Source organism: Cynocephalus volans, chromosome 2 (assembly GCF_027409185.1).
Source record: "Cynocephalus volans isolate mCynVol1 chromosome 2, mCynVol1.pri, whole genome shotgun sequence".
Taxonomy (NCBI): Eukaryota; Metazoa; Chordata; class Mammalia; order Dermoptera; family Cynocephalidae; genus Cynocephalus; species Cynocephalus volans.
Window position 1 is genome coordinate 114,361,415 of NC_084461.1, and position 18,558 is coordinate 114,379,972.

The window sequence follows — 18,558 nt, forward strand, 5'->3', positions numbered from 1 at the left end:
AAGCCACAGTCTCCTTGCTTACACCCTTTCAGCTATCCTGGCCCCCTTGCTTCTCCAAGAACATATCACACATGCTCCTATCTGCCTGGAATACTCTTTCCACAGGCATAGCTGAATTTTACTTTCTTTTTGCCTCCTTACCTCTTTCGAGAATTTACCTCCCTCAAGGATTTGCTCATATGTCATCTTCTGAATGAGACCTTCCTGACCACCATATTTAAAAATTGCCTTCCTATCCCTAAGTCCCTAACCCCCTTCCCTCTCTATCTTCCCACTTATCTTCCCTCTCTATGTTTTCATAGATTTTCTCACCATTTTACATACTACACAAGTACAACTTATTGATGTGTTTCATTTCATTGTCTGTCACTCTCAACTAGTGTGCAAGCTTCCTGAGACAAGGGCAAGGGAATTTGGTCTGCTTTATTTAATGAATTCCTTGCACCTAGAACAGCCCTGCACAGGTGATGCTTAGTAAATCTTTGCTGAATAGATGGATAGGGGACTAGATGATAAGTGGAGTCAAAGAACAAATGTCACCAGAGCAAGAGTTCAGGTTTTTCTATATGAATTTGTGTGTGTGTGTGCGCACGTGTGTATTTGAGTCATATTCAAGTATAGGAAATATTTATCAAGCATTTCTGGGGGTGTTCATCTTGTTTAACTCACTTAATCCACACAATCACCTGCAAAGCTATTAAGATTTTTCAAGAAGTTAAACCCTGAAAGCAAATAATATTTTAGAATTCTCCACCCACTCTCTAGTCACTGTAAGAGTTTCATAAGTTATTTGAAAGGCAGAATGTCCACACACCAGAGTATATTCTTTCTCTTAGTCTACCTCAGCAGTCCTCACATTTAACTGGCATAAACTATATCATAGATGGATGTATATCCAGACATGTATAATCTACTTTATGGGAAAATTTTCAAGGGTAACTTTTACTCAGTCCAATTTTCAGCTTGTTTTCTAATCTAATCTCTTGTAAAATGTAACTCCAATTTATATGAAATTTAACCCAGTTTTGATTTCAACTTTTGTTTCTGCTTAGACTTCAGAATAAAGCTCCCATTGTCATATTTGTGCACATATTTGAACATTTTGTTAAGGAACCCTTGAACAAAAAGGTGGTTGTTTTTCCCCACTTTCTTTCCAATTCAAGCTTTCGTATGTCTATTCACATAAATTGCAGCAGCAGACTCATCTGTTCTGTGCCTGCACCTCACAGCATAGCTGTCAGTGGTGCAATGACAAGGAAACATTGAAGGTGTTAAAATATAGACAGCTTTATCTATTATTCCAAATTTCTGGTGCTTCTTGTCTGATTGCTATATTTTGATTATGAGAGCTATTTTTGAAGTTGCAAGTAAATTTGAAATTTTCTATTTCTCTTTTAAGAATTTAGATAAGTTTAATTTCAGAGTGCCCTGAGATTGCAAGGTGAGCTGTTAAAAAAATTGCTACTATTTATAATCACATATCTGCTCGAAACAGGATTTTATTTTTGAACTACTCCAACAAAAACAATCCACAGGAGTAAATCATAAGCCGAACCTTCTCTGAGACTGTATTTGTCATCTACAATGCCCAATGTCAAAATTGTTGTTCCTTCCTTTTGTCTATCATGTTCATCAGAGCAGCTTCATTTTTCCTGAGCACTTATTAAAAATTGTATATTACTTTAAACAGACACATATCTCTTTGTTTTAAGTAGAGGGGTTTAAAACAAGATTTTTCTTTCTTTTAAAAAATGTTTGCTAATGAAATAATTTGAAGGTCACTGCTATAGCCTAGGGGTTGATAAATTTTTTCTAAAAGGGCTAAATATTCAATACTGTAGGCTTTGCAGGCCAAGAGGCAAAATTGAGATTATGTAGATACTTATATAACATTTAAAATGTAACAGTTTAAAAATGTAAAACCATTTAAAAATGTATAAGTCATTCTTAATTTGTAGGCCATACAAAAGCAGATGGTGGCCTGGATTTTGGCCTATGGGCTGTAGTTTGCGAACCTCTGCTCTAGGCAAGTACCTCTCTCTTTACAGGTGAAGAAATGCTTAGCAGAGTTGGATTTCCTGTCAATGGTTCACAGATACTATACAGCCCTGAGAGTCTTCTGCATGGACTGCAGTTAGGGCTGTTGATATCTGCCATTGCTGGACCATTAATGAATAACCTAAGAAGAAAAGAGGCATAGCTATAAACAGCAAAAGACGCATACCTATAGCTGAAGCTAAGACCACACACTCACAAAAAAGACCCCATAAATACCTACTGTGTAAAAGAACCATATTTTGCAGGTTTTTTCTTTCCCAAATCCAACCCCATTGAACCCTTTTGAATGCAAAGCAAAATTTCCTATACTTCATAAATAATTCATATGTAATATCCCAGAAATTCCAGATAGCTAGGAGATATAGCTATCCTATATATGTATCCTACATATACGTATCCTATATATATATACCCCATATATATAGAGAGAGACTTCTATATAACTCCAATATATAAGTCCAACTTCCTAACTTACATTCGCAGCCTATTTGTTTTAAAATTTTAGAAGTTTAGTAAATGCAACTTAATAAATAAAAAAGTAAAAATAGAAAAGTATAGCTTCTGTTTCTTCTCACAGCCATACCTCTATCTTCTGATGCATAGGCTGAATTATTAGCAATGTGATTAAGGATTACATAGCAGAAAATGAGACTGCTTCCAGCAGGAACAAACTTCCATTTTTGGGATTAGTTCAATTAGTTTTACTTAGCGAGGGCTTCTAAGGAACTGAGTATAGACAGTTCAACCAGATACTGTTTAACCATCTTTTTAAATCTCCAGATTATCAAATATTAAAGGTAAAAGAAAAGAATCATTCATCCTATCTTTGTACAGAATATACCACTAGATAACTTAATAGTAAGTTTTATTTCTATAGTAGTATTCCAGTTAATAAAGAAAGAACAATGGTAGAATTAGAACACTGCCATTTTCAATTTCTAATGAATTAATGAATCTAGGAGTTCATTATCAATAGCTGATTACATCAGAAACAGGGAGACAACTATTATATATCTCCTACTAAAAGAATATGATGCCATCTATGAAGTACTTCTGTTCAAAAAGAAAAGTGATCCAGTACTGGCAGTTCCCTAGATCCTACTACCAATTTACCAATTCACAGGGCATACAGAGCATAGAAAAGCATGTTAAATTACACTGCAGGGATGGAATCTGCAAAATCTCAGGTTGTGGGAAATCCCCTAGGGCAAATGACCTAGTTTTTTTTTCTTTTTTAACCAAATATAATACAAGGAAAATAAGAGATGGAGGTAGAACCTATTAGAGAAGCTTGATGTACATAGAAAACAATATTGATTATATGGAATTGAAGAGACTACTAAAAATATATGGAATTGAAAAGACCATTGGAAATTTCAATAATTATTGGATATTTGATAATATTAAGGAATGGTTGTTGAATTTTTTATAATGCAACAAAATTTTGGTTATTTTTAAGTCCTTACCTTTTAGAGATACATACTGAAATATTTATGGGTAAATGATAGCACGTTTGTGATTTGCTTTAAAATAATTCAGTAGCAGTTAAGTGCGTGGTGATATAGATTTAAAAAGATTGGTCAGGAGTTGAGAAGAGTTGAAGCTAGATGATGGGAATAGAGAGTTCTATTCAGTCCATGTTCTTTGAACGTGTTTGAAATTTTCCACAATAAAATGTTTTTTTTAAAAAAATAGCCAAAGAGAATTTCCAAAACCAAGATACCCTAAGTGGCCACAGTGATCTCCTACCAAGAATTCTGGTAGCTCAAAAGGGGATGGCAACAGGAAACATCAACAACCCCAACAGATCCTTAAGAAAGACTGTTTATATGAGATACAATGAAAATAAATCTGAATTTGCAAGACAAATTTTTTAAAAACATTATTTGATGTATTGAGGATTACTTACATGTTTTCCCACCACTATTTGTTGAAGGGGCTGTCCTTTCCCCATTGTATATTTTTGGGACCTTTTTTGAAGATCAGTTGGCTGTAAGTGTGTGGGTTTATTTGGGGGCTATTTTTTCAATTCCATTGGTCAATTTGTCTGTTTGTATGCCAGTGCCATGCTGTTTGAATTACTATAGATTTATAATATATTTTGAAGTCAGGAAGTGTGATGCTTCCAACTTTGTTCTTTTTGTGCAAGATTGTTTTCACTATACAGGGTCTTTTGTGGATCCATACAAATTTTAAGAGTGTTTTTTTCTACTTCTGTGAAGAATGTCATTGGTATTTTCATAGGGATTGTATTGTATACACAGGCAGAATATTGAAAACTAGACCCCAAAAAGAAGATTGAAATGGGCCCACTGCCACCACCACTGCAGTTGCTGGAGCCACTGTCTGGTCCAGAACCATCACTAATTGCAGAGCAGCTCCTGAACAACAGCAATCCTATGGGTGATGTGTCACTGCAGCCATGGACTCCAAATATGTGAGGGAGGTGGCTGCAACCACAGTTGCCTTTGCCACAGCTGCTGGAAGTTAACCCCACTGCTGCCAAGGACACTGCAGATGCAAGGGAGGCAGTTGCAGCCACCAGTACTGCTGCCGCAGCACCACCACAAAGTAACCCTGCTGTCAACAAAGACACTGCAGACTTTAGAGACCTACAGATTTAGGAGGCTCAAAGATCTCCAAACAGATTCAATCCAAAAAGATCCTCTCCATAGCATATTATAGCAAAACTCAAAGGTCAAAGAGAGAATCCTAAAAATAGCAAGAGAAAAGTGTCAAGTCACATATAAGGGAGTCGCCATCAGACTAACAGCAGACTTCTGAACTGAAATACTACAGGCCAAAAGAGAAAGGGATAATATATTCAAAATACTGAAAACAAACAAACCTGCCAGCCAAAAATATTATATCCATCAAGACTATCCCTCAGAAATGAAGGAGAAATAGTGTATTTCCCAGACAAACAAAAACTACAAGAGTTCACAGGCACATCACCAGCCCTACAAGAAATCCTCAAAGGAGTCCTGCATCTGGAACCCAAAAAATGTTAATTGCTACCATGAATACCTAAGAAAGAACAAAAACAACTGGTAGAACAAAAATGTAAATGTGTAAGAGAAAGAAAGTGTGTCTTACCACCTCCAAAACCCAACGAACAATGAAGACAAATAATAAAAGGAAAAGAAAGAAACAAAAGGTATTTAAAACATCCAAGTGAAAGTCAATAAAATGCCAGAATAAGACAATACCTTTCAGTAACAACCTTAAATGTAAATGGATTAAATTCCCAACTCAAAAGATGCAGACTGGCTGACTGGATTAAAAATCTAAACCCAACAATATGCTACCTATACAAGACTCATCTCACTGTAAAGACATGCACAGATTGAGAATGAAGCGATGGAAAAAGATAAACCATGTAAATGAAAATCAAAAATGAGCAGAAGTATCTTTACTTATATCAGATAAAATGGGCTTTAAACCAAAAACTATAAAAAGAGACAAAGAAGGCCATTATATAAAAATAAAGGGATCTATACAGCAAGAAGAAATAACAATCATAAATATATATGCACCCAATGTTGGAACACCCAGATATATAAAGCAAACACTATTAGACCTAAGGAAAAAGATAAACCCAAATACGATAATGGCTGGGGACCTGAATGCCCCTCTCTCAACATTTGACAGATCATCTAGGCAACAAATCAACAGAGAAACAGGGTATAAACCACACATTAAACCTATTAAACTTGGAAAGTATCTACAGAACATTTCATCTAACAACCACAGAATATACTACTTCTCATCTGCACATGGAACATTTTCCAGGATAGATCAAATGTTAGGTCACAAATCAAGCCTCAACAAATTTTAAAAAATGAAATCATTTCAAATATCTTCACAGACCACAATGAATTAAAACTAGGAATCAATATCAGGCAAAACTCCAGAAATCATACAAATAAATGGAAATTAAACAACATGCTTCTGAATGACATATCTGTCAAAGAAAAAAACGTCAAAGAAAAAATTAAACAGGAAATTAAAAGATTTCTTGAAACTGATAAAGGGATAAACTAGCTAAAGCTAGTTTATATTCGGATAAACTAGCTAAAGCTAGTTTATATTCAAATAAACTAGCTAAAGCTACACCTCAAAGATTTAGAAAAACAAGAACAATCCAATCTCAAAATTAGTAGATGGAAAGAAATAATTAAGATCAGAGAAGAACTAAATGAAATAGAAACCCAAAGAATGATACAAAAGATCAATAAAACAATAAGTTGTTTTTTCAGGAAGATAAATGAAATAGACAAACCATTAGCTTGGCTTGCTAAAAAAAGAAGAGAGAGAAGACCCAAATAACAAAAATTAGTAGTGAACAGGGAGACATTACAACTGATACTACAGAAATACAAGGAATCATTAAAGACTATTATAAACAACTATACACCAGAAAATTTGAAAACCTGGAAGAAATGAATAAATTTCTGGACATAAACAAACTACCAAGACTGAACCAAGAATTAGAAAACCTGAACAGACCAATAACAAGCAATGAGATTGAAGTAGTAATCAGCAGTCTACCAACAAACAAAAACCCAGGACTGGATGGCTTTTCTGCTGAATTCTACTGAACATTTAAAGAGGAACTTATACCAGTACTCTTCAGACTATTCCAAAAAATGGAAACAGAGGGCATTCTCCCAAACACATTCTGTGGAAGCCAGCATCACCATGACACCAAAACCAGGCAAAGATATAACAAGAGAAGAAAACTACAGGCCAATATATTTGTTAAACATAAATGAAAAATAATAAAATATTAGCAAATAGAAAAGAGCAATGCATCAAAAATTTATACAACTTGATCAAGTGGGATTCATCCCAGGGATGAAAGGATGTATCATCATATGCAAGTCAACAAATGTGATACACCACATCAACAAATTCAAGGGCAAAAACCATATGATTATCTCAATAGGTGCAGAAAAAGCATTTTACAAAATTCAACATCCCTTCATGAAAAAGACTCTCAGCAATTAGGCATAGAAGGAAAGTATCTTAACACAATAAAACCATATATGACGAACCCATACCAATCCATTATCCTGAATGGGCAAAAGATGAAAGCTTTTCATTAAGAACAGAAACAAGAGAAGGGTACCCACTCCCAACATTCCTATTTGTGGTACTAGAAGTACTAGCCAGAGCAGTCAGGTAAGAGAAATAAATAAAGTGCAACCAGATTGGAAAAGATGAATTCAAATTGTTCCTGCCTGTGGATGACATGATCCTGTATGTAGAAAGGTTAAAGACTCTCCAAAAAAATCTTATAGTTGATAAATGATTTCAGTAAAGTTGCAGGATACAAAAGCAACACACACAAAAAATCAGTAGTGCCTTAATACTCCAATAATGAACTAGCAGAAAAAGAAATTAAGAAAGCCAGCCCATTTACATAGTTACCAAAAAAATAAAATACCTAGAAATCAATTCAACCAAGAAGATAAAAGATCTCTACAATGAGAGCTAAAGAAATTAAAGAGGACACAAAAAGATGGGAAAACATGCCATGCTCTTAGATTGGAAGAATTAACATTGTGAAAATGTCTGTACTTACCCAAAATGATCTACAGATTCAATGCAATCCCCATTGAAATACCAATGACATTCTTCACAGAAATAGAAAAAAACAATCCTAACATTCATATGGAGCAACAAAAGACCCTGAATAGCCAAAGAAATCCTGAGCAAAAAAAAAATAAAGCTGGTGTCATAACACTACCTCACTTCAAATTATAGTACAAAGTTATAGTGGCCAAAAGAGCATGATATTGGCATAAAAACAGACACTCAGACCAATGGAATAGAATAGAGAATCCAGAAATCAACTCACACTTACAGCCAGTTGATCTTTGACAGGAGCACCAAGAACATACATCAGAGAAAAAAACTGCTTCTTCAATAAATAGTGCTGGGAAAACCAGACATCCCTGTGTAGAAGAATGAAACTAGTCCCATACCCCTCACCATATATCAAAATCAAATCAAAATGAATTAAGGACTTAAATATAAGACCCGAAACTATAAAACTCATAGCTCAAACTTATACACCTCAGGAAGTAGGAATTGGTAAAGAAAATTGAATATGATCCCAAAAGCACACAAAATAAAAGGTAAAATAAACAAATGAGATTATATCAAACTAAAAAGCTTCTATACAGCAAAAGAAACAATTATAAGAGGTAAAAGACAACCTACAGAGTGGGAGAAAATATTTTCAAATCATGTATCTGACAAAGGATTAATATCTAGAATATACAAGGAACTCAAACTACTTAACAGTATAAAAACCTAAATAACCCAGTTAAAAATTGGGCAAAGGAGCTGAATTGGCATTTCTCAAAGGAAGATATACAAGTGATCAAGAAACATGAAAAAATGCTCAACATCACTCAGCATCAGGGAAATGCAAATCAAAACCACACTGAGATAGCATCTCATGCTAATTAGACTGGCTATTATAAAAAACGACAGAGAATAACAAATGCTGGAGAGGATGCAAAGAAAGGGAACCCTCCTACATTGTTAGTGGGACTGTAAGATGGTGCAGCCATTATGGAAACCAGTATGTAGTTTCCTCAAACAAATACAGATAGAGCTGCCATATGATCCAGCAGTTCTACTGCTGGGTACATACCCAAAGGAATGGAAATCATGTCGAAGGGATACCTGCACCCCCATGTTTATTGCAGCTAGATTTACAATAGCTAAGAGTTGGAACCAACCTAAATGTCCATCATTGGATGACTGGATAAGGAAAATGTGGTATATATACACATTGAAACACCACTCTGCCATAAAAAGAGAATGAAATACTGCCATTCGCAACAACATGGATAAACTTAGAGAAAATCACGTTAAGCGAAATAAGCCAGGCACAGAAAGAGAAATACCACATGTCCTCACTCATAAATGGGAGCTAAAAAATAAACAAGTAAATTAAAAAAGAGAGAGATAGATACAATGATCACAACAATATGCTGAACTTTCTGAAAGAGAGAACAGAATGGAGGTTACCAGAGGTGGGAAAGAGGGAATGGGATGGGAGTAAGGGAGGAACTGATAAAGGGACATGAAAAACAATGACACTGTATAATGTTAAATATACTACTCATTCTGATCTGAGCCTCATATATTGTACACAGATATTGATACTCAACTCCATATCCCACAGATATGTATAATCAACTTTGTTACAATAAAAAATAAGTTAAAAAAAGAAACTAGACCCCTATCTCTCACCATACACAAAAATCAACTCAAATTATATCAAAGACCTAAATTTAAGACCTGAAAGTATGAAACTACTAAAAGAAAACATTGGGGAAACTCTACACAAAATGGGAGAGAGCAGTGCTTTTTCAAGTGAGACTACAAAGGCACAGGGAACTAAATCAAAAATACATGAATGGAACTACATCAAACTAAAAAGCTTCTGCACAGATAAAGGACACTGTCAGCAAAGTGAAGAGTCAACTTATAGAATGGGAGAAAGTGTTTGCCAGCTACACATCAGACAAGGGGCTAATATTCAGAATATATAAGGTACTTATATGACTCAACAGCAAAAAACAACAACAACAACAAAAAAACACCACAATTAAAAACAGGCAATGGATCTGAACATACATTTTTCAAAAGAAGACATAGAAATGGCCAATAAGCACATGAAGAAATGCTCAACATCACTAATCACCAGGAAAATGCAAATTAAAACCACAATGAGATATCATCTCACTCCAGTTAGAATGGATCTTATCAACAAGACAAAAATATAACAAATGCTGGAGAGTATGAAGAGAAAAAGGAACTCTCCTACATTGCTGGTGGGAGTGTAAATTCGTATGGCCACTGTGGAAAACAGTAGGGAGATTCCTCAGAGAACTACAAATACATCTACCTTATGTCTCAGCTATCTCATTACTGGGTGTGTGTGTGTGTGTGTGTGTGTGTGTGTGTGTGTGTGTGTGTGTGTGTGTGTGTGTGTGTGTGTATATATATACTCAAAGGAAATGAAATCAGCATATCAAAGAGACATCTGTACTCCCATGTTCATTACAGCACTATTCACAACACCTAAGAGATGGAATCAACCTAAATGCCCATCAACGGATGAATAGATAAAAAAATTGTGGTATACATACATAATGGAATACTATTCAGCTATAAAATATGATATATCATTTGCAGCAACACGGATGGAACTGGAAACCATCATGTTAAGTAAATAAGTTAGGCACAAAAAGACAAATACCACATGATATCACTCTTATGTGGAAGATTTTTTTTAAAAAGTGGTTCTTATAGAAGTAGAGAGTAGAATAATGGTTACCAGAGGTGGGGGGGCAGGGGGGGAAGAAAAGTGGTGGATTAATGGGTACAAAACTATGCTATCTACCCTAAGTGAGTCATTGTGCAGTATATGCGTGCATTGAAACAACACACTGATTCCACAAAATACGTACAAATAAATTAATTTATTTGTACAAAATAAATTAATTTAAAAAAAAATGACTTATCTGGCTCGCATCTTTAGTAGTATAGAAATTCCAAAAGTTTGACTTTAAGAGTGAATATCACTTTCAACTTGGGGGTTAGAGCAGAGGCTGCCAGTGTCTCACCCACATCTTCTTGCCCTTAACAGTAGTGTTTGCCAGTGGTCTGTCTTCCAACAACTGGCCTTTTTAACTCTTTACTGAAGGGCTTTTTCTGGCAGCTGGAGAGCATTTTATGCAAGGGGCAGGTTGGAAGTGCTGAAAAATTAGTGTTCCTTGGGAGCAGCACTTAATCAATGACCAACAGAAGTTTGTGTATAAATACCTCAACTTCTTTTCTTCTCCAGTGGGATAAGTCTAAGAATCATGGCCTTAGAAAATTCATGGCCTTGACTGCCGAATTTACCAAGTGGAATTAAGCTCTGGTTATCTACAGTGGGAATGGCTTCAGAAATCACCTTATATTGGTTACTTTTCTTCCCTTATTTTTCCTTTTGCACCTCCCCACTCTTTTACCAGTATGCCCTAGAATTACTTTCCAATCTAAAATTCTTGTCTCAAGTTCTACTTCCTGGGGAACCCAAAGACATAGGGAAGTGTACATACATTCAATTTGAAAAAGGAAGTAAACAAAGGTTCTATAGTTTTGGAATGGAGAACCTAGAATTTTAGCCATCTATCCATGTTTTTTGAGACTGGTAAATGTCAGTAGGAGGGTATAATGGTTTTGCTTAATGTGTGCTGTTAGGACTTTGAATTATCCTAGTTACCAAGGAATATTTAAACATTAATGCACAGACTTTAGTATGCTTAAGAATCACTTAGGTTTCTTGTTATAAATGTGGATTCCTAGCCCCCATCCTCAGAGTCTCTGATTCAACAGGAATCCATATTTACTATTAATCGTTAGGTCAGAATAAAGCATAACAAATACTTACGTAGGTGTTTGGAGGATACCACTTTGAGAAACACTCATCCAGGGGCCAGCATTTTCATTACTCATAAGCTGTCATGGCCAGTTGGGTTCTTTATGCCTACAAGAAGGTTTGAGCTGACTCTGACAACTGTAACATGTCCAGGAGTCCCAATTCTGTGCTGCTAATACCAAAACTTAAATTTAATTTTAATCTGATTCAGATGGCACTGTTACTATTCCTGTCTGCTTTTCTGCCAAAGGTAGACATGGGAAGTGCAGTCTGGAAAAAAAAAAAAAAAAGTGTGATGTAGGACAGAGGGTGTGGTGAGCAGAAGAACTCTAGCAGAGGTCTTGAGAATGTAGTTCTCCACCCTCATTTATTTCTTGGGTGTGCCTTGGCCAGGCCTCCTTTTGAATCCCTTTGTGCCCAGTTGGGAGATGAAAGCATGAAAGCAGAAAGCACTGCTGAGAAATCACATAGCCATGAGGCTAATATTTGCTCTTACTCCTCCCTTGAAGCTATTCTTGTCCTCTTGCTGCCCAATGAAGATTCAGAGAAAAGGCCACCAGGGCCCAATGACAGAAAGTATTGTTGCCCTTCCTACCCCATATTTTACATCCTGCACAATATTCTCATAGCAATTTCCAAATGATGACCACTTGTCAACTCCTGTGGAATTTCAATTGTGAGAACCAATTTACCTTTTTCAATTAGTTCATACAATTTTATTTGGATTTGGCATTCCCTTTATTCCTACAGCTCCAATAGGCATCAAAAGGCAAATAATTGTTCCTTCAATTTTATCGATATGACAATGTAATCTTTGCTCACTAAATTTTATTACTCTCCAATTCTAGAACTAACTTATTGAGACATTTTTTCTTTGGTGCAACAATACAAAATGGCTGGAAATTTAGGATGATGCATTGTCCCGCAGTTTATTTTTGTAAAAATGAGAAGTTTATCTCCAAATTTGTTAAAGATACTAATTTGTTACTGGATATACATTAGACTCAGAAATGTCTGGAATGATTTAAATTTGTCTCAGAAAATTCCTTCCTGCCATTTTCTTTCAATAGCCATATATGCAAAAAAAAAAAAAAAAAAAAAAAAAAAAGGAAAGAAAGAAAAGAAAAGGTTAAGCTACTAGAGTGCAATAGGTGGGAGTCTAGAAAGGTGGAGACAACAACGTACTTAAAAACATTTCAAAGCTTCAAAGATGAAAATTAAAGGACAGTTACTCTCATGTCATTCCAGAATATTAGAGTAATGTTCCATCAGGAGCAAGGCATTTCTGCCTCTTGATTATTCTTCCTAGAGAATTTTTCATGGTACTTCCAGGAGGAAAAAAAAAAGATAAATGAAGAAATTTCCTTAGACTAATGTTCTCAAACATTTTGTTCTTGAAATTTCTTTACAGTCTTCAAAATTAAGAGGATCTCAAATATTTATTGTATGACAAATTAAAAATGAGAATTAAATATCAATTTAGTAATTCATATAAAAATAACAAACCTATAACATGTTAACATGAATAAAATATTTTATGAAAATAAGTATATTTTCCAAAACCAAAGAAAAAATTTGTGAAGAATGGCAGAAAAAAATTTCTCCCTCCCAGTGCAAATATTCTCTCGAAAGCCAAGAAACATGACTTAAGACCATTAAAAGACTTGTGTCATTATCAGTATGCTATGAACTTTAAAAAGTCCATTGCTAAATGCGGCACCCTTAAAATGAATTATGTACTATGCCTGCCTCACTCACTCAAGATACAAAATCTTGGCTAGAATACTCAATTTGCTAAGCTTAAGCCAAGTTTCTTTGACAATGAGTTGAGAGATGTGATACCTAACCTCTCTACATCCTAGTAAGATATCCTAAAATTTAACAAGAATAGTCATTACAGAAAGGAAAGAACCCTAATCTCTCCTCTTATGTTTATTTTGTAATGATAGTGTGGCTATGAAGAATTATAGATCTAGAATATACACACACACATACATGTACTGTTTCTCTATGTATATATATATATATATATGCACACACACATATATCATATTTATATGTACTCACATACAATATATTCATACATTGATACATAAGAAAGAAGCACAATGAATCCTGTAAATGTTCTGAAATCCGATCGCTTCTTTGTCAATTAAAAAGTGTGTTTTTAGGCTTTATCCTCAGTACTGGATATATTTAGTAAAATGAAATAAAGTATATTATTAAGATTATGTTTTAAAATGTGGCTACTAGAAAACTTTTAATTACATATGTGGATAATATTGTATTTCTGCTGAGCAGCACTGATCTATAGAACAGGAAAGGAAACCAAGTAATTGGCAAGGGTTGAAAACTAAAGACACAGAAGGAAAGTGGCACATGCATTTTATTTTAAGTTTTCTAAGGTAGAAAATATTAACTCAGAGCTTATTAATATTTTAGGAGAATAGTGAACAAAGAAAATTAAAAAATAAAAACCCTTTTTAGAATAAATTATGATTGATGATTAGAATCTCTCTGAAGATTTTGCAGCACACTGCCTAATCAGACTACTACTACTTAAAAAATATTCTCACATAGTAAGTAGTATCTCTTTCTTTGTAAAAGCTTGGTTGTATCTTGCTTATGTCTGAGAGACTGTCACTGAGGCCAAAAGGAAAGGGAAGAACTAAGTTTTCATTTCAATATGGTTGTCTCTTGACCCTTTCCTAAGTGACAGCAGGAGTCTCATTCTCTGCTTCTCAATTGATCACTTGGACAAATGGATCATCTCTTAGTCATCTAAATCTATAGAAAATAAACATTAAATGTGTGCCAATCTTAAACAAATGAAGTCTTTTCTTTAAACTTTTTATTATGGAGAATTCCAAATTTATCCAAAGGTAATCACCCACCCTAATAGTAATCAATATCTGGTCAATCAGACCCCACCACATCGACCACCACATAGGGCTACCCTCAGTCCCATATTGTTTGAATCTCAGACATTATATTAGTTCATCAATAAAAATTTCAGTATGTATTTCTGAAGAAAAGCACTTTAAAAAATATAGCCACAATACTATTACCATACCTAAAAAAGTAATAATTAATAAACACTTAGTAGCATCAAATATCCAGGCGGCATTAAAAAAATTAACTGCAACATTTTCATGGTGATTAACTAAATGTAAATTCATATTAGGCCCTGGAACTTACATAATTTCATAATCTGCTCAAAATAATTGCCTTTTCATATTTCAGTGTGTGAATTTTGGTCATCCCTTCATGTGTGGTTTCTGAGGAAATAAAAATATAATCAAACGGTTATCCTATTATTTAATTATAACATTCCTTAGCAATATAAAAAAATATCTTGCAACACAATTTATCCCTTAGAAACAAAGTAAATTACAATTATGATTATTAGCCACTAGATGCCACAGTTGCTTCACATAAATGAAATCAACTAAACCTAGATCTGTCAAGAAAAAAATGATAATATTCAAAATAGTACAGTAAAATCCTGAATCAAAGTATCAGTACCAGCGTAAACTTGATTATACCTTGTAATGGACACATATGCTGAACATTTCATTTAAATATATACCTTTAACTTTCATAAGTAATTAAACTCTTTTTTTTTTTTTTTTGTCATTTTTGTGACCGGCCGCACCATGCTCAGCCAGTGAGTGCACTGGCCATCCTTATATAGGATCCGAACCCGGGGCGGGAGCACTGCTGCACTCCCAGCACCGCACTCTCCTGAGTGCACCACGGGGTCGGCCCAGTGATTAAACTCTTATATCTCCCACACCTTTAAACTTATTTGTACCTTTTTCTCTGATTTTAAAGGTTATTTTCTGGTTACTCTTTCTGGTTACTTCAAATATTCAGTGTGATACCCTGAGAAAAGTCATCCCACTGGCTCTTTCCTAAGTGTGTCAGACTTGGTCTCAGGGTATTTGACAGTCATGTCCTTCCAAAGCTGGGAACATATCCCCTACAAGAACTCTTGCTTCAACATGAATCCAAATGATGCTTTACGTTTCAATAGCTTCAGTTCAGAAAAGGTGGCAAATGATTCATATATTACAATAGTCAAATATGCACATGCTTGAAATTGTTAAAGGATTTAGGAAATACAGGGAATCAGTTTTCCAATTTTCTCTGTAAACTATTATCATTTTAGGAGGTTTTTGTTGTTACTGCTTTTCTCAAAATCTGTTATCGAGATGCTCCTCAAAGATTGTTCACAAATATACTTATTGACACATCCTTGTATAGGTAAGAACAGCAATATATTACACATTTTTAGCCAGAGATATTAGAATTACCTACATTTGTGTATTCTCTCTTTTAATATAAACAGATCTCGCTATTTTTGGTATGCTACTATATTTTCTCTTCTTCAATGACAGAATTTCCATACAAATTTGTCCCTCAACACTCCTTTTACCCAAATGAATTTTTTTTCCTTAAATTCTTCCTAGAGCTTACTACTTTATTATTTTTTTTAATAAAATACTTAGTCCTTGGTATAGGTTTCCCAGAAAATTATTTACTCAGAGTCATGTATCTTCAAAATTAAAGTGACTATGAGAAAATTACTTCATTGAGTTTGGAAAATATCAAATAAATAACTACAGGAATCTCAATATGTATGAAATTAAATTCATATAAAAAAACCCAAAACTTGCCCCAAACTTCTACTTATTACAAATGAGGAAGAGATGCAGACTCTCTGTTGTTTTTTTCTTCTATTCCAAAGTGATGAAGTCTCTTCAATAATGTTTTTAAAGCTTTCCCTCATTCTACCCTTGTCCCCTCTAGTTTTTTACTCCCCATAGGAGCTAGAGTGGTCCATGTAAAATATAAATAAAAGCCACATCACCACTCTATGCAACATCTTCACTCAGAATAAAAGCCAAAATCTTTATAAATGTCTGCAGGGCTCTACATATACATTGTCCAATTTAGTAGCCACTAGCCACAAGTGTGTACCGAACATTTGAAATAAGGCTATCCTGAATTGAGATGTGCTGTAAGTGTAAAATACACAATGGTTTTTAAAAATTAGTACCAATAAAAAGAATGTAAAATATCTCACTAATAATTTTATAGTATCTGATAGAACGATATTTTGGATATATTAAGTTGAATAAAAATATTATTAAAATGTGACTGCTGAAAATAAATTTAAATTATATATCTTGCATTTATGGCTTGCCTTACAATTCTATTGGACAGCACTGGCCTAAATTTTTAGCAAGTCCCCAGCTCCCTCTCATTTCCAAACTATGTTGGCCTCTGCTGTTCCTCAATATGCCATGTGTGTCTCAAAAACTTTTGTTGTCTATTTTGTCTTCCTGGAACATCTTCCTTCAGATATCCTCATGGTTAGTTTCCTCACTTTCTTCTCTTCTCTGCTAAAATTAACAGACAGAACTTCTCTGACCAATTTTAAATGGCCTCACCCATCACATGCATGCATGCACTAGCCGCCTCTATTCTTTCAAAACACTTATCACCTATTATATGTATTTATTTATATAAATACATTACACACACACACACACACACACACACACACACACACACGTATAAAATTTCCCCTTAGTGGAATATAAACCCCATGAAGTCGGGGGCCTTGTCTATTTTGTTTACTGCTGTTTCTTAATAATAGTGCCTGGCTTACAGTACATACTAAATAAATACTGGTTAAATAAATAAAAGAATGAAGTAGCATAAAAACAAGTAAGATGACATTTCAGAAATTTTATCATGAAGAAAGGGATTGGAAAATGAGAAGAACTAACACATACTAGATAGTCTGCTAAACACTTACATATACTATCCTAATAAATCCACACAGAAATGTATTCATAGGTGAAAAATCTAAAGCTCAGAGAATTTAAATAACTTTTCCAAGGTCACTTAGCTAGTATGGGACATCAATTCAATACCTTTCATTTTATTTCAATGCTTCCTAGTGCCTTCCCTTATTCCCAGACTAAATTAGATGCTCTTGTGAGTACTCTCTCAGAGACTCTGCATTTTCCCTTCATATCATTTGTCACCATTGTCACTCATTTTGTAGTGTGATGTTTAATGCTGTCTTCTCCACTGTGCGATAGGCCTCATGATAGGAAGCAGTGAATAGCTTGTTGACATCTCCATGCCCAGAGCCTTCCACCTTGTCTAATGTTTAATCTCTAACACATACAAGTACTTGACAAATAAATGAATAAAGTTACCTCTCTCCCTCAATATTCTAAACAGTTGACGAATGGGTTATTTGTGCCCAATGAGAATTAATGATTTAGCAGATGAACTATAAGAATGTCACCCATTAGAATGAAGCCCAGCTGAATACTGCAGGGCAGAGTATGTTGTTGTGTACACAACTGTTTGTTTCTGACTATTGATCATATGGAAAATCCTCTGAAAATGTGCTGTCCAACATAGTAGCCCTTAAATACACAGGCTATTTAAACCAAAATCAATTAAAATTATGTACACTTGAAAACTTATTTCCTCCATCACACTAGCCACATTTCAAGTACTTAATAATCATACGTGGCTAGTTGCTGCCTTATTAGACAGCATAGATAAAGAATATTTCCATTTAGGGAAAGTCCTATTGAATAGTACTGTTCTAGGAAGTTTAAAATGTCCTTGGGAAGATAACATTTTTAAATCAAAAAGGGCCTGTCTGTTTGACTACTTTTGCATTCTAACTAAAATTTAACTTTGAGAAAGAGTCCAATAACCTGTATTCCCAAGTGTCTCTGGGCAAGACCTAGACATGGAAAAGAAGCTTCATTGTCCAGCAGATGAAACAGTCAGACGTGCTCATGCGCCGCCAGTAACTAGTGTGGAAAGAACCTCCCCTCCTGGGGCTCCAGGCAGGCCTCCTGTTCCAGGGACGCTGCCAGCACCTTGTTGGATCGAGTCATTATGTCTAATGCCATTCAATACCATCCCTTCGCGTCTGATGTATAAAACAGAAGACTGAAATTTGAAGAGGAGGAAAGGGTTTGAGATGCCAAATGCACCCCAGACTATAG